The sequence below is a fragment of the Zootoca vivipara genome, chromosome 4, assembly GCF_965207765.1.
Source record: "Zootoca vivipara chromosome 4, rZooViv2.hap1.1, whole genome shotgun sequence".
Taxonomy (NCBI): Eukaryota; Metazoa; Chordata; class Lepidosauria; order Squamata; family Lacertidae; genus Zootoca; species Zootoca vivipara.
In genome coordinates, this window is record NC_142587.1 from 1,455,832 (window position 1) to 1,475,023 (window position 19,192).

Sequence of the window (19,192 nt, forward strand, 5' to 3'; positions counted from 1 at the left end):
ACATGCAGTTCTACTCAAGAGTAAGCAACTAAGCGAAATAAAGCCATGGAATGCTTATTTGCCTTCTATCTATGCATTCTGACACTCCAGCAATGTGTTCTGCTTCAATTTGACTCATTTCACAAAGATGCTTAATTCTGGCGTGAACATGCAGTTCTACTCAAGAGTTAGCAACTAAGCGAAATCAAGCCATGGAACGCTTATTTGCCTTCTATCTGTGCATTCTGATACTCCAAGAATGTTTTCTGCTTCAATTTGACTCATTTTATAAAGATGCTTATTCCTGGAGTGAACAAGCAGTTCTACTCAAGAATAAGCAACTAAGCGAAATAAAGCCATGGAACGCTTATTTGCCTTCTATCTATGCATTCTGACACTCCACCAATGTGTTCTGCTTCAATTTGACTCATTTTACAAAGATGCTTATTTCTGGAGTGAACATGCAGTTCTACTCAAGAGTAAGCAACTAAGCGAAATAAAGCCATGGAACGCTTATTTGCCTTCTATCTATGCATTCTGACACTCCAACAATGTTTTCTGCTTCAATTTGGCTCATTTTACAAAGATGCTTATTTCTGGCGTGAACATGCAGTTCTACTCAAGAGTAAGCAACTAAGCGAAATAAAGCGATAGAACGCTTATTTGCCTTCTATCTATGCATTCTGACACTCCAGCAATGTGTTCTGCTTCAATTTGACTCATTTCACAAAGATCCTTATTTCTGGTGTGAACATGCAGTTCTACTCAAGAGTAAGCAACTAAGCGAAATAAAGCCATGGAACGCTTATTTGCCTTCTATCTATGCATTCTGACACTCCAACAATGTGTTCTGCTTCAATTTGACTCATTTTACAAAGATGCTTATTTCTTGAGTGAACATGCAGTTCTACTCAAGAGTAAGCAACTAAGCGAAATAAAGCCATGGAACGCTTATTTGCCTTCTATCTATGCATTCTGACACTCCAACAATGTGTTCTGCTTCAATTTGACTCATTTTACAAAGATGCTTATTTCTTGAGTGAATATGCAGTTCTACTCAAGAGTAAGCAACTAAGCGAAATAAAGCCATGGAACGCTTATTTGCCTTCTATCTATGCATTCTGACACTCCAACAATGTTTTCTACTTCAATTTGGCTCATTTTACAAAGATGCTTATTTCTGGTGTGAACATGCAGTTCTACTCAAGAGTAAGCAACTAAGCGAAATAAAGCCATGGAACGCTTATTTGCCTTCTATCTATGCATTCCGACACTCCAACAATGTGTTCTGCTTCAATTTGACTCATTTTACAAAGATGCTTATTTCTGGAGTGAACATGCAGTTCTACTCAAGAGTAAGCAACTAAGCGAAATAAAGCCATGGAACGCTTATTTGCCTTCTATCTATGCATTCTAACACTCCAGCAATGTGTTCTGCTTCAATTTGACTCATTTCACAAAGATGCTTAATTCTGGCGTGAACATGCAGTTCTACTCAAGAGTTAGCAACTAAGCGAAATCAAGCCATGGAACGCTTATTTGCCTTCTATCTGTGCATTCTGATACTCCAAGAATGTTTTCTGCTTCAATTTGACTCATTTTATAAAGATGCTTATTCCTGGAGTGAACAAGCAGTTCTACTCAAGAATAAGCAACTAAGCGAAATAAAGCCATGGAACGCTTATTTGCCTTCTATCTATGCATTATGACACTCCAACAATGTGTTCTGCTTCAATTTGACTCATTTTACAAAGATGCTTATTTCTGGAGTGAACATGCAGTTCTACTCAAGAGTAAGCAACTAAGCGAAATAAAGCCATGGAACGCTTATTTGCCTTCTATCTATGCATTCTGACACTCCAACAATGTTTTCTGCTTCAATTTGGCTCATTTTACAAAGATGCTTATTTCTGGCGTGAACATGCAGTTCTACTCAAGAGTAAGCAACTAAGCGAAATAAAGCGATAGAACGCTTATTTGCCTTATATCTGTGCATTCTGACACTCCAAGAATGTTTTCTGCTTCAATTTGACTCATTTTACAAAGATGCTTATTCCTGGAGTGAACAAGCAGTTCTACTCAAGAATAAGCACCTAAGCGAAATAAAGCCATGGAACGCTTATTTGCCTTCTTTCTATGCATTTTGACACTCCAACAATGTGTTCTGCTTCAATTTGACTCATTTTACAAAGATGCTTATTTCTTGAGTGAATATGCAGTTCTACTCAAGAGTAAGCAACTAAGCGAAATAAAGCCATGGAACGCTTATTTGCCTTCTATCTATGCATTCTGACACTCCAACAATGTTTTCTACTTCAATTTGGCTCATTTTACAAAGATGCTTATTTCTGGTGTGAACATGCAGTTCTACTCAAGAGTAAGCAACTAAGCGAAATAAAGCCATGGAACGCTTATTTGCCTTCTATCTATGCATTCTGACACTCCAGCAATGTGTTCTGCTTCAATTTGACTCATTTCACAAAGATGCTTAATTCTGGCGTGAACATGCAGTTCTACTCAAGAGTTAGCAACTAAGCGAAATCAAGCCATGGAACGCTTATTTGCCTTCTATCTGTGCATTCTGATACTCCAAGAATGTTTTCTGCTTCAATTTGACTCATTTTATAAAGATGCTTATTCCTGGAGTGAACAAGCAGTTCTACTCAAGAATAAGCAACTAAGCGAAATAAAGCCATGGAACGCTTATTTGCCTTCTATCTATGCATTATGACACTCCAACAATGTGTTCTGCTTCAATTTGACTCATTTTACAAAGATGCTTATTTCTGGAGTGAACATGCAGTTCTACTCAAGAGTAAGCAACTAAGCGAAATAAAGCCATGGAACGCTTATTTGCTTTCTATCTATGCATTCTTACACTCCAGCAATGTGTTCTGCTTCAATTTGACTCATTTCACAAAGATGCTTAATTCTGGCGTGAACATGCCGTTCTACTCAAGAGTAAGCAACTAAGCGAAATAAAGCCATGGAACGCTTATTTGACTTCTAACTGTGCATTCTGACACTCCACCAATGTGTTCTGCTTCAATTTGACTCATTTCACTAAGATGCTTAATTCTGGCGTGAACATGCAGTTCTACTCAAGAGTAAGCAACTAAGCGAAATAAAGCGATAGAACGCTTATTTGCCTTCTATCTGTGCATTCCGACGCTCCAACAATGTGTTCTGCTTCAATTTGACTCATTTTACAAAGATGCTTATTTCTGGAGTGAACATGCAGTTCTACTCAAGAGTAAGCAACTAAGCGAAATAAAGCCATGGAACGCTTATTTGCTTTCTATCTATGCATTCTTACACTCCAGCAATGTGTTCTGCTTCAATTTGACTCATTTCACAAAGATGCTTAATTCTGGCGTGAACATGCAGTTCTACTCAAGAGTAAGCAACTAAGCGAAATAAAGCCATGGAACGCTTATTTGACTTCTATCTATGCATTCTGACACTCCAACAATGTTTTCTACTTCAATTTGGCTCATTTTACAAAGATGCTTATTTCTGGTGTGAACATGCAGTTCTACTCAAGAGTAAGCAACTAAGCGAAATAAAGCCATGGAACGCTTATTTGCCTTCTATCTATGCATTCCGACACTCCAACAATGTGTTCTGCTTCAATTTGACTCATTTTACAAAGATGCTTATTTCTGGAGTGAACATGCAGTTCTACTCAAGAGTAAGCAACTAAGCGAAATAAAGCCATGGAATGCTTATTTGCCTTCTATCTATGCATTCTGACACTCCAGCAATGTGTTCTGCTTCAATTTGACTCATTTCACAAAGATGCTTAATTCTGGCGTGAACATGCAGTTCTACTCAAGAGTTAGCAACTAAGCGAAATCAAGCCATGGAACGCTTATTTGCCTTCTATCTGTGCATTCTGATACTCCAAGAATGTTTTCTGCTTCAATTTGACTCATTTTATAAAGATGCTTATTCCTGGAGTGAACAAGCAGTTCTACTCAAGAATAAGCAACTAAGCGAAATAAAGCCATGGAACGCTTATTTGCCTTCTATCTATGCATTATGACACTCCAACAATGTGTTCTGCTTCAATTTGACTCATTTTACAAAGATGCTTATTTCTGGAGTGAGCATGCAGTTCTACTCAAGAGTAAGCAACTAAGCGAAATAAAGCCATGGAACGCTTATTTGCCTTCTATCTATGCATTCTGACACTCCAACAATGTTTTCTGCTTCAATTTGGCTCATTTTACAAAGATGCTTATTTCTGGCGTGAACATGCAGTTCTACTCAAGAGTAAGCAACTAAGCGAAATAAAGCGATAGAACGCTTATTTGCCGTCTATCTGTGCATTCTGACACTCCAACAATGTTTTCTGCTTCAATTTGACTCATTTCACAAAGATCCTTATTTCTGGTGTGAACATGCAGTTCTACTCAAGAGTAAGCAACTAAGCGAAATAAAGCCATGGAACGCTTATTTGCCTTCTATCTATGCATTCTGACACTCCAACAATGTGTTCTGCTTCAATTTGACTCATTTTACAAAGATGCTTATTTCTTGAGTGAATATGCAGTTCTACTCAAGAGTAAGCAACTAAGCGAAATAAAGCCATGGAACGCTTATTTGCCTTCTATCTATGCATTCTGACACTCCACCAATGTGTTCTGCTTCAATTTGACTCATTTCACAAAGATGCTTAATTCTGGCGTGAACATGCAGTTCTACTCAAGAGTAAGCAACTAAGCGAAATAAAGCCATGGAACGCTTATTTGCCTTCTATCTATGCATTCTGACACTCCAACAATGTGTTCTGCTTCAATTTGACTCATTTTACAAAGATGCTTATTTCTTGAGTGAATATGCAGTTCTATTCAAGAGTAAGCAACTAAGCGAAATAAAGCCATGGAACGCTTATTTGCCTTCTATCTATGCATTCTGACACTCCAACAATGTTTTCTACTTCAATTTGGCTCATTTTACAAAGATGCTTATTTCTGGTGTGAACATGCAGTTCTACTCAAGAGTAAGCAACTAAGCGAAATAAAGCCATGGAACGCTTATTTGCCTTCTATCTATGCATTCCGACACTCCAACAATGTGTTCTGCTTCAATTTGACTCATTTTACAAAGATGCTTATTTCTGGAGTGAACATGCAGTTCTACTCAAGAGTAAGCAACTAAGCGAAATAAAGCCATGGAACGCTTATTTGCCTTCTATCTATGCATTCTGACACTCCAGCAATGTGTTCTGCTTCAATTTGACTCATTTCACAAAGATGCTTAATTCTGGCGTGAACATGCAGTTCTACTCAAGAGTTAGCAACTAAGCGAAATCAAGCCATGGAACGCTTATTTGCCTTCTATCTGTGCATTCTGATACTCCAAGAATGTTTTCTGCTTCAATTTGACTCATTTTATAAAGATGCTTATTCCTGGAGTGAACAAGCAGTTCTACTCAAGAATAAGCAACTAAGCGAAATAAAGCCATGGAACGCTTATTTGCCTTCTATCTATGCATTATGACACTCCAACAATGTGTTCTGCTTCAATTTGACTCATTTTACAAAGATGCTTATTTCTGGAGTGAACATGCAGTTCTACTCAAGAGTAAGCAACTAAGCGAAATAAAGCCATGGAAAGCTTATTTGCCTTCTATCTATGCATTATGATACTCCAACAATGTGTTCTGCTTCAATTTGACTCATTTTACAAAGATGCTTATTCCTGGAGTGAACATGCAGTTCTACTCAAGAATAAGCACCTAAGCGAAATAAAGCCATGGAACGCTTATTTGCCTTCTTTCTATGCATTTTGACACTCCAACAATGTGTTCTGCTTCAATTTGACTCATTTTACAAAGATGCTTATTTCTGGCGTGAACATGCAGTTCTACTCAAGAGTAAGCAACTAAGCGAAATAAAGCGATAGAATGCTTATTTGCCGTCTATCTGTGCATTCTGACACTCCAACAATGTTTTCTGCTTCAATTTGACTCATTTCACAAAGATCCTTATTTCTGGCGTGAACATGCAGTTCTACTCAAGAGTAAGCAACTAAGCGAAATAAAGCCATGGAACGCTTATTTGCCTTCTATCTATGCATTCTGACACTCCACCAATGTGTTCTGCTTCAATTTGAGTCATTTTACAAAGATGCTTATTTCTGGAGTGAACATGCAGTTCTACTCAAGAGTAAGCAACTAAGCGAAATAAAGCCATGGAACGCTTATTTGCCTTCTATCTATGCATTCTGACACTCCAACAATGTGTTCTGCTTCAATTTGACTCATTTTACAAAGATGCTTATTTCTTGAGTGAATATGCAGTTCTACTCAAGAGTAAGCAACTAAGCGAAATAAAGCCATGGAACGCTTATTTGCCTTCTATCTATGCATTCTGACACTCCAACAATGTTTTCTACTTCAATTTGGCTCATTTTACAAAGATGCTTATTTCTGGTGTGAACATGCAGTTCTACTCAAGAGTAAGCAACTAAGCGAAATAAAGCCATGGAACGCTTATTTGCCTTCTATCTATGCATTCTGACACTCCAGCAATGTGTTCTGCTTCAATTTGACTCATTTCACAAAGATGCTTAATTCTGGCGTGAACATGCAGTTCTACTCAAGAGTTAGCAACTAAGCGAAATCAAGCCATGGAACGCTTATTTGCCTTCTATCTGTGCATTCTGATACTCCAAGAATGTTTTCTGCTTCAATTTGACTCATTTTATAAAGATGCTTATTCCTGGAGTGAACAAGCAGTTCTACTCAAGAATAAGCAACTAAGCGAAATAAAGCCATGGAACGCTTATTTGCCTTCTATCTATGCATTATGACACTCCAACAATGTGTTCTGCTTCAATTTGACTCATTTTACAAAGATGCTTATTTCTGGAGTGAACATGCAGTTCTACTCAAGAGTAAGCAACTAAGCGAAATAAAGCCATGGAACGCTTATTTGCTTTCTATCTATGCATTCTTACACTCCAGCAATGTGTTCTGCTTCAATTTGACTCATTTCACAAAGATGCTTAATTCTGGCGTGAACATGCCGTTCTACTCAAGAGTAAGCAACTAAGCGAAATAAAGCCATGGAAAGCTTATTTGACTTCTAACTGTGCATTCTGACACTCCACCAATGTGTTCTGCTTCAATTTGACTCATTTCACAAAGATGCTTAATTCTGGCGTGAACATGCAGTTCTACTCAAGAGTAAGCAACTAAGCGAAATAAAGCCATGGAACGCTTATTTGCCTTCTATCTATGCATTCTGACACTCCAACAATGTGTTCTGCTTCAATTTGAGTCATTTTACAAAGATGCTTATTTCTTGAGTGAATATGCAGTTCTACTCAAGAGTAAGCAACTAAGCGAAATAAAGCCATGGAACGCTTATTTGCCTTCTATCTATGCATTCTGACACTCCAACAATGTTTTCTACTTCAATTTGGCTCATTTTACAAAGATGCTTATTTCTGGTGTGAACATGCAGTTCTACTCAAGAGTAAGCAACTAAGCGAAATAAAGCCATGGAACGCTTATTTGCCTTATATCTATGCATTCCGACACTCCAACAATGTGTTCTGCTTCAATTTGACTCATTTTACAAAGATGTTTATTTCTGGAGTGAACATGCAGTTCTACTCAAGAGTAAGCAACTAAGCGAAATAAAGCCATGGAATGCTTATTTGCCTTCTATCTATGCATTCTGACACTCCAGCAATGTGTTCTGCTTCAATTTGACTCATTTCACAAAGATGCTTAATTCTGGCGTGAACATGCAGTTCTACTCAAGAGTTAGCAACTAAGCGAAATCAAGCCATGGAACGCTTATTTGCCTTCTATCTGTGCATTCTGATACTCCAAGAATGTTTTCTGCTTCAATTTGACTCATTTTATAAAGATGCTTATTCCTGGAGTGAACAAGCAGTTCTACTCAAGAATAAGCAACTAAGCGAAATAAAGCCATGGAATGCTTATTTGCCTTCTATCTATGCATTATGACACTCCAACAATGTGTTCTGCTTCAATTTGACTCATTTTACAAAGATGCTTATTTCTGGAGTGAACATGCAGTTCTACTCAAGAGTAAGCAACTAAGCGAAATAAAGCCATGGAACGCTTATTTGCCTTCTATCTATGCATTCTGACACTCCAACAATGTTTTCTGCTTCAATTTGGCTCATTTTACAAAGATGCTTATTTCTGGCGTGAACATGCAGTTCTACTCAAGAGTAAGCAACTAAGCGAAATAAAGCGATAGAACGCTTATTTGCCTTCTATCTGTGCATTCTGACACTCCAACAATGTGTTCTGATTCAATTTGACTCATTTTACAAAGATGCTTATTTCTGGAGTGAACATGCAGTTCGACTCAAGAGTAAGCAACTAAGCGAAATAAAGCCATGGAACGCTTATTTGCCTTCTATCTATGCATTCTGACACTCCACCAATGTGTTCTGCTTGAATTTGACTCATTTCACAAAGATGCTTAATTCTGGCGTGAACATGCAGTTCTACTCAAGAGTAAGCAACTAAGCGAAATAAAGCGATAGAACGCTTATTTGCCTTATATCTGTGCATTCTGACACTCCAAGAATGTTTTCTGCTTCAATTTGACTCATTTTACAAAGATGCTTATTCCTGGAGTGAACAAGCAGTTCTACTCAAGAATAAGCACCTAAGCGAAATAAAGCCATGGAACGCTTATTTGCCTTCTTTCTATGCATTTTGACACTCCAACAATGTGTTCTGCTTCAATTTGACTCATTTTACAAAGATGCTTATTTCAGGCGTGAACATGCAGTTCTACTCAAGAGTAAGCAACTAAGCGAAATAAAGCGATAGAACGCTTATTTGCCGTCTATCTGTGCATTCTGACACTCCAACAATGTTTTCTGCTTCAATTTGACTCATTTTACAAAGATGCTTATTTCTTGAGTGAATATGCAGTTCTACTCAAGAGTAAGCAACTAAGCGAAATAAAGCCATGGAACGCTTATTTGCCTTCTATCTATGCATTCTGACACTCCAACAATGTTTTCTACTTCAATTTGGCTCATTTTACAAAGATGCTTATTTCTGGTGTGAACATGCAGTTCTACTCAAGAGTAAGCAACTAAGCGAAATAAAGCCATGGAACGCTTATTTGCCTTCTATCTATGCATTCTGACACTCCACCAATGTGTTCTGCTTCAATTTGACTCATTTCACAAAGATGCTTAATTCTGGCGTGAACATGCAGTTCTACTCAAGAGTAAGCAACTAAGCGAAATAAAGCCATGGAAAGCTTATTTGCCTTCTATCTATGCATTATGATACTCCAACAATGTGTTCTGCTTCAATTTGACTCATTTTACAAAGATGCTTATTCCTGGAGTGAACATGCAGTTCTACTCAAGAATAAGCACCTAAGCGAAATAAAGCCATGGAACGCTTATTTGCCTTCTTTCTATGCATTTTGACACTCCAACAATGTGTTCTGCTTCAATTTGACTCATTTTACAAAGATGCTTATTTCTGGCGTGAACATGCAGTTCTACTCAAGAGTAAGCAACTAAGCGAAATAAAGCGATAGAATGCTTATTTGCCGTCTATCTGTGCATTCTGACACTCCAACAATGTTTTCTGCTTCAATTTGACTCATTTCACAAAGATCCTTATTTCTGGCGTGAACATGCAGTTCTACTCAAGAGTAAGCAACTAAGCGAAATAAAGCCATGGAACGCTTATTTGCCTTCTATCTATGCATTCTAACACTCCAACAATGTGTTCTGCTTCAATTTGACTCATTTTACAAAGATGCTTATTTCTTGAGTGAATATGCAGTTCTACTCAAGAGTAAGCAACTAAGCGAAATAAAGCGATAGAATGCTTATTTGCCGTCTATCTGTGCATTCTGACACTCCAACAATGTTTTCTGCTTCAATTTGACTCATTTCACAAATATCCTTATTTCTGGCGTGAACATGCAGTTCTACTCAAGAGTAAGCAACTAAACGAAATAAAGCCATGGAACGCTTATTTGCCTTCTATCTATGCATTCTGACACTCCAACAATGTGTTCTGCTTCAATTTGACTCATTTCACAAAGATCCTTATTTCTGGCGTGAACATGCAGTTCTACTCAAGAGTAAGCAACTAAGCGAAATAAAGCCATGGAACGCTTATTTGCCTTCTATCTATGCATTCTGACACTCCACCAATGTGTTCTGCTTCAATTTGACTCATTTCACAAAGAAGCTTAATTCTGGCGTGAACATGCAGTTCTACTCAAGAGTAAGCAACTAAGCGAAATAAAGCCATGGAACGCTTATTTGCCTTCTATCTATGCATTCTGACACTCCAACAATGTTTTCTGCTTCAATTTGGCTCATTTTACAAAGATGCTTTTTTCTGGCGTGAACATGCAGTTCTACTCAAGAATAAGCAACTAAGCGAAATAAAGCCATGGAACGCTTATTTGACTTCTATCTGTGCATTCTGACACTCCAACAATGTTTTCTACTTCAATTTGGCTCATTTTACAAAGATGCTTAATTCTGGCGTGAACATGCAGTTCTACTCAAGAGTAAGCAACTAAGCGAAATAAAGCCATGGAACGCTTATTTGCCTTCTATCTATGCATTCTGACACTCCAACAATGTTTTCTACTTCAATTTGGCTCATTTTACAAAGATGCTTATTTCTGGTGTGAACATGCAGTTCTACTCAAGAGTAAGCAACTAAGCGAAATAAAGCCATGGAACGCTTATTTGCCTTCTATCTATGCATTCTGACACTCCAGCAATGTGTTCTGCTTCAATTTGACTCATTTCACAAAGATGCTTAATTCTGGCGTGAACATGCAGTTCTACTCAAGAGTAAGCAACTAAGCGAAATAAAGCCATGGAACGCTTATTTGCCTTCTATCTATGCATTCTGACACTCCAACAATGTTTTCTACTTCAATTTGGCTCATTTTACAAAGATGCTTATTTCTGGTGTGAACATGCAGTTCTACTCAAGAGTAAGCAACTAAGCGAAATAAAGCCATGGAACGCTTATTTGCTTTCTATCTATGCATTCCGACACTCCAACAATGTGTTCTGCTTCAATTTGACTCATTTTACAAAGATGCTTATTTCTGGAGTGAACATGCAGTTCTACTCAAGAGTAAGCAACTAAGCGAAATAAAGCCATGGAACGCTTATTTGCCTTCTATCTATGCATTCTGACACTCCAGCAATGTGTTCTGCTTCAATTTGACTCATTTCACAAAGATGCTTAATTCTGGCGTGAACATGCAGTTCTACTCAAGAGTAAGCAACTAAGCGAAATAAAGCCATGGAACGCTTATTTGCCTTCTATCTATGCATTCTGACACTCCAACAATGTTTTCTACTTCAATTTGGCTCATTTTACAAAGATGCTTATTTCTGGTGTGAACATGCAGTTCTACTCAAGAGTAAGCAACTAAGCGAAATAAAGCCATGGAACGCTTATTTGCTTTCTATCTATGCATTCCGACACTCCAACAATGTGTTCTGCTTCAATTTGACTCATTTTACAAAGATGCTTATTTCTGGAGTGAACATGCAGTTCTACTCAAGAGTAAGCAACTAAGCGAAATAAAGCCATGGAACGCTTATTTGCCTTCTATCTATGCATTCTGACACTCCAGCAATGTGTTCTGCTTCAATTTGACTCATTTCACAAAGATGCTTAATTCTGGCGTGAACATGCAGTTCTACTCAAGAGTTAGCAACTAAGCGATATCAAGCCATGGAACGCTTATTTGCCTTCTATCTGTGCATTCTGATACTCCAAGAATGTTTTCTGCTTCAATTTGACTCATTTTACAAAGATGCTTATTTCTGGAGTGAACATGCAGTTCTACTCAAGAGTAAGCAACTAAGCGAAATAAAGCCATGGAACGCTTATTTGCCTTCTATCTATGCATTCTGACACTCCAACAATGTTTTCTGCTTCAATTTGGCTCATTTTACAAAGATGCTTATTTCTGGCGTGAACATGCAGTTCTACTCAAGAGTAAGCAACTAAGCGAAATAAAGCGATAGAACGCTTATTTGCCTTCTATCTGTGCATTCTGACACTCCAACAATGTGTTCTGATTCAATTTGACTCATTTTACAAAGATGCTTATTTCTGGGGTGAACATGCAGTTCGACTCAAGAGTAAGCAACTAAGCGAAATAAAGCCATGGAACGCTTATTTGCCTTCTATCTATGCATTCTGACACACCACCAATGTGTTCTGCTTGAATTTGACTCATTTCACAAAGATGCTTAATTCTGGCGTGAACATGCAGTTCTACTCAAGAGTAAGCAACTAAGCGAAATATAGCGATAGAACGCTTATTTGCCTTATACCTGTGCATTCTGACACTCCAAGAATGTTTTCTGCTTCAATTTGACTCATTTTACAAAGATGCTTATTCCTGGAGTGAACAAGCAGTTCTACTCAAGAATAAGCACCTAAGCGAAATAAAGCCATGGAACGCTTATTTGCCTTCTTTCTATGCATTTTGACACTCCAACAATGTGTTCTGCTTCAATTTGACTCATTTTACAAAGATGCTTATTTCTGGCGTGAACATGCAGTTCTACTCAAGAGTAAGCAACTAAGCGAAATAAAGCCATGGAACGCTTATTTGCCTTCTATCTATGCATTCTGACACTCCAACAATGTGTTCTGCTTCAATTTGACTCATTTTACAAAAATGCTTATTTCTTGAGTGAATATGCAGTTCTACTCAAGAGTAAGCAACTAAGCGAAATAAAGCCATGGAACGCTTATTTGCCTTCTATCTATGCATTCTGACACTCCAACAATGTTTTCTACTTCAATTTGGCTCATTTTACAAAGATGCTTATTTCTGGTGTGAACAAGCAGTTCTACTCAAGAGTAAGCAACTAAGCGAAATAAAGCCATGGAACGCTTATTTGCCTTCTATCTATGCATTCTGACACTCCAACAATGTGTTCTGCTTCAATTTGACTCATTTTACAAAAATGCTTATTTCTTGAGTGAATATGCAGTTCTACTCAAGAGTAAGCAACTAAGCGAAATAAAGCCATGGAACGCTTATTTGCCTTCTATCTATGCATTCTGACACTCCACCAATGTGTTCTGCTTCAATTTGACTCATTTCACAAAGATGCTTAATTCTGGCGTGAACATGCAGTTCTACTCAAGAGTAAGCAACTAAGCGAAATAAAGCCATGGAACGCTTATTTGCCTTCTATCTATGCATTATGATACTCCAACAATGTGTTCTGCTTCAATTTGACTCATTTTACAAAGATGCTTATTTCTGGAGTGAACAAGCAGATCTACTCAAGAATAAGCAACTAAGCGAAATAAAGCCATGGAACGCTTATTTGACTTCTATCTGTGCATTCTGACACTCCACCAATGTGTTCTGCTTCAATTTGACTCATTTCACAAAGATGCTTAATTCTGGCATGAACATGCAGTTCTACTCAAGAGTAAGCAACTAAGCGAAATAAAGCGATAGAACGCTTATTTGCCTTCTATCTGTGCATTCTGACACTCCAACAATGTTTTCTGCTTCAATTTGGCTCATTTTACAAAGATGCTTATTTCTGGTGTGAACATGCAGTTCTACTCAAGAGTAAGCAACTAAGCGAAATAAAGCCATGGAACGCTTATTTGACTTCTATCTGTGCATTCTGACACTCCACCAATGTGTTCTGTTTCAATTTGACTCATTTCACAAAGATGCTTAATTCTGGCGTGAACATGCAGTTCTACTCAAGAGTAAGCAACTAAGCGAAATAAAGCCATGGAACGCTTATTTGCCTTCTATCTATGCATTCTGACACTCCAACAATGTTTTCTACTTCAATTTGGCTCATTTTACAAAGATGCTTATTTCTGGTGTGAACATGCAGTTCTACTCAAGAGTAAGCAACTAAGCGAAATAAAGCCATGGAACGCTTATTTGCTTTCTATCTATGCATTCCGACACTCCAACAATGTGTTCTGCTTCAATTTGACTCATTTTACAAAGATGCTTATTTCTGGAGTGAACATGCAGTTCTACTCAAGAGTAAGCAACTAAGCGAAATAAAGCCATGGAACGCTTATTTGCCTTCTATCTATGCATTCTGACACTCCAGCAATGTGTTCTGCTTCAATTTGACTCATTTCACAAAGATGCTTAATTCTGGCGTGAACATGCAGTTCTACTCAAGAGTTAGCAACTAAGCGATATCAAGCCATGGAACGCTTATTTGCCTTCTATCTGTGCATTCTGATACTCCAAGAATGTTTTCTGCTTCAATTTGACTCATTTTACAAAGATGCTTATTTCTGGAGTGAACATGCAGTTCTACTCAAGAGTAAGCAACTAAGCGAAATAAAGCCATGGAACGCTTATTTGCCTTCTATCTATGCATTCTGACACTCCAACAATGTTTTCTGCTTCAATTTGGCTCATTTTACAAAGATGCTTATTTCTGGCGTGAACATGCAGTTCTACTCAAGAGTAAGCAACTAAGCGAAATAAAGCCATGGAACGCTTATTTGCCTTCTATCTATGCATTCTGACACTCCAACAATGTGTTCTGCTTCAATTTGACTCATTTTACAAAAATGCTTATTTCTTGAGTGAATATGCAGTTCTACTCAAGAGTAAGCAACTAAGCGAAATAAAGCCATGGAACGCTTATTTGCCTTCTATCTATGCATTCTGACACTCCAACAATGTTTTCTACTTCAATTTGGCTCATTTTACAAAGATGCTTATTTCTGGTGTGAACAAGCAGTTCTACTCAAGAGTAAGCAACTAAGCGAAATAAAGCCATGGAACGCTTATTTGCCTTCTATCTATGCATTCTGACACTCCAACAATGTGTTCTGCTTCAATTTGACTCATTTTACAAAAATGCTTATTTCTTGAGTGAATATGCAGTTCTACTCAAGAGTAAGCAACTAAGCGAAATAAAGCCATGGAACGCTTATTTGCCTTCTATCTATGCATTCTGACACTCCACCAATGTGTTCTGCTTCAATTTGACTCATTTCACAAAGATGCTTAATTCTGGCGTGAACATGCAGTTCTACTCAAGAGTAAGCAACTAAGCGAAATAAAGCCATGGAACGCTTATTTGCCTTCTATCTATGCATTATGATACTCCAACAATGTGTTCTGCTTCAATTTGACTCATTTTACAAAGATGCTTATTTCTGGAGTGAACAAGCAGATCTACTCAAGAATAAGCAACTAAGCGAAATAAAGCCATGGAACGCTTATTTGACTTCTATCTGTGCATTCTGACACTCCACCAATGTGTTCTGCTTCAATTTGACTCATTTCACAAAGATGCTTAATTCTGGCATGAACATGCAGTTCTACTCAAGAGTAAGCAACTAAGCGAAATAAAGCGATAGAACGCTTATTTGCCTTCTATCTGTGCATTCTGACACTCCAACAATGTTTTCTGCTTCAATTTGGCTCATTTTACAAAGATGCTTATTTCTGGTGTGAACATGCAGTTCTACTCAAGAGTAAGCAACTAAGCGAAATAAAGCCATGGAACGCTTATTTGACTTCTATCTGTGCATTCTGACACTCCACCAATGTGTTCTGTTTCAATTTGACTCATTTCACAAAGATGCTTAATTCTGGCGTGAACATGCAGTTCTACTCAAGAGTAAGCAACTAAGCGAAATAAAGCCATGGAACGCTTATTTGCCTTCTATCTATGCATTCTGACACTCCAACAATGTTTTCTACTTCAATCTGGCTCATTTTACAAAGATGCTTATTTCTGGTGTGAACATGCAGTTCTACTCAAGAGTAAGCAACTAAGCGAAATAAAGCCATGGAACGCTTATTTGCTTTCTATCTATGCATTCCGACACTCCAACAATGTGTTCTGCTTCAATTTGACTCATTTTACAAAGATGCTTATTTCTGGAGTGAACATGCAGTTCTACTCAAGAGTAAGCAACTAAGCGAAATAAAGCCATGGAACGCTTATTTGCCTTCTATCTATGCATTCTGACACTCCAGCAATGTGTTCTGCTTCAATTTGACTCATTTCACAAAGATGCTTAATTCTGGCGTGAACATGCAGTTCTACTCAAGAGTTAGCAACTAAGCGATATCAAGCCATGGAACGCTTATTTGCCTTCTATCTGTGCATTCTGATACTCCAAGAATGTTTTCTGCTTCAATTTGACTCATTTTACAAAGATGCTTATTTCTGGAGTGAACATGCAGTTCTACTCAAGAGTAAGCAACTAAGCGAAATAAAGCCATGGAACGCTTATTTGCCTTCTATCTATGCATTCTGACACTCCAACAATGTTTTCTGCTTCAATTTGGCTCATTTTACAAAGATGCTTATTTCTGGCGTGAACATGCAGTTCTACTCAAGAGTAAGCAACTAAGCGAAATAAAGCGATAGAACGCTTATTTGCCTTCTATCTGTGCATTCTGACACTCCAACAATGTGTTCTGATTCAATTTGACTCATTTTACAAAGATGCTTATTTCTGGGGTGAACATGCAGTTCGACTCAAGAGTAAGCAACTAAGCGAAATAAAGCCATGGAACGCTTATTTGCCTTCTATCTATGCATTCTGACACACCACCAATGTGTTCTGCTTGAATTTGACTCATTTCACAAAGATGCTTAATTCTGGCGTGAACATGCAGTTCTACTCAAGAGTAAGCAACTAAGCGAAATATAGCGATAGAACGCTTATTTGCCTTATATCTGTGCATTCTGACACTCCAAGAATGTTTTCTGCTTCAATTTGACTCATTTTACAAAGATGCTTATTCCTGGAGTGAACAAGCAGTTCTACTCAAGAATAAGCACCTAAGCGAAATAAAGCCATGGAACGCTTATTTGCCTTCTTTCTATGCATTTTGACACTCCAACAATGTGTTCTGCTTCAATTTGACTCATTTTACAAAGATGCTTATTTCTGGCGTGAACATGCAGTTCTACTCAAGAGTAAGCAACTAAGCGAAATAAAGCCATGGAACGCTTATTTGCCTTCTATCTATGCATTCTGACACTCCAACAATGTGTTCTGCTTCAATTTGACTCATTTTACAAAAATGCTTATTTCTTGAGTGAATATGCAGTTCTACTCAAGAGTAAGCAACTAAGCGAAATAAAGCCATGGAACGCTTATTTGCCTTCTATCTATGCATTCTGACACTCCAACAATGTTTTCTACTTCAATTTGGCTCATTTTACAAAGATGCTTATTTCTGGTGTGAACAAGCAGTTCTACTCAAGAGTAAGCAACTAAGCGAAATAAAGCCATGGAACGCTTATTTGCCTTCTATCTATGCATTCTGACACTCCAACAATGTGTTCTGCTTCAATTTGACTCATTTTACAAAAATGCTTATTTCTTGAGTGAATATGCAGTTCTACTCAAGAGTAAGCAACTAAGCGAAATAATGCCATGGAACGCTTATTTGCCTTCTATCTATGCATTCTGACACTCCACCAATGTGTTCTGCTTCAATTTGACTCATTTCACAAAGATGCTTAATTCTGGCGTGAACATGCAGTTCTACTCAAGAGTAAGCAACTAAGCGAAATAAAGCCATGGAACGCTTATTTGCCTTCTATCTATGCATTATGATACTCCAACAATGTGTTCTGCTTCAATTTGACTCATTTTACAAAGATGCTTATTTCTGGAGTGAACAAGCAGATCTACTCAAGAATAAGCAACTAAGCGAAATAAAGCCATGGAACGCTTATTTGACTTCTATCTGTGCATTCTGACACTCCACCAATGTGTTCTGCTTCAATTTGACTCATTTCACAAAGATGCTTAATTCTGGCGTGAACATGCAGTTCTACTCAAGAGTAAGCAACTAAGCGAAATAAAGCGATAGAACGCTTATTTGCCTTCTATCTGTGCATTCTGACACTCCAAGAATGTTTTCTGCTTCAATTTGGCTCATTTTACAAAGATGCTTATTTCTGGTGTGAACATGCAGTTCTACTCAAGAGTAAGCAACTAAGCGAAATAAAGCCATGGAACGCTTATTTGACTTCTATCTGTGCATTCTGACACTCCACCAATGTGTTCTGTTTCAATTTGACTCATTTCACAAAGATGCTTAATTCTGGCGTGAACATGCAGTTCTACTCAAGAGTAAGCAACTAAGCGAAATAAAGCCATGGAACGCTTATTTGCCTTCTATCTATGCATTCTGACACTCCAACAATGTTTTCTACTTCAATTTGGCTCATTTTACAAAGATGCTTATTTCTGGTGTGAACATGCAGTTCTACTCAAGAGTAAGCAACTAAGCGAAATAAAGCCATGGAACGCTTATTTGCTTTCTATCTATGCATTCCGACACTCCAACAATGTGTTCTGCTTCAATTTGACTCATTTTACAAAGATGCTTATTTCTGGAGTGAACATGCAGTTCTACTCAAGAGTAAGCAACTAAGCGAAATAAAGCCATGGAACGCTTATTTGCCTTCTATCTATGCATTCTGACACTCCAGCAATGTGTTCTGCTTCAATTTGACTCATTTCACAAAGATGCTTAATTCTGGCGTGAACATGCAGTTCTACTCAAGAGTTAGCAACTAAGCGATATCAAGCCATGGAACGCTTATTTGCCTTCTATCTGTGCATTCTGATACTCCAAGAATGTTTTCTGCTTCAATTTGACTCATTTTACAAAGATGCTTATTTCTGGAGTGAACATGCAGTTCTACTCAAGAATAAGCAACTAAGCGAAATAAAGCCATGGAACGCTTATTTGCCTTCTATCTATGCATTCTGACACTCCAACAATGTTTTCTGCTTCAATTTGGCTCATTTTACAAAGATGCTTATTTCTGGCGTGAACATGCAGTTCTACTCAAGAGTAAGCAACTAAGCGAAATAAAGCGATAGAACGCTTATTTGCCTTCTATCTGTGCATTCTGACACTCCAACAATGTGTTCTGATTCAATTTGACTCATTTTACAAAGATGCTTATTTCTGGGGTGAACATGCAGTTCGACTCAAGAGTAAGCAACTAAGCGAAATAAAGCCATGGAACGCTTATTTGCCTTCTATCTATGCATTCTGACACACCACCAATGTGTTCTGCTTGAATTTGACTCATTTCACAAAGATGCTTAATTCTGGCGTGAACATGCAGTTCTACTCAAGAGTAAGCAACTAAGCGAAATATAGCGATAGAACGCTTATTTGCCTTA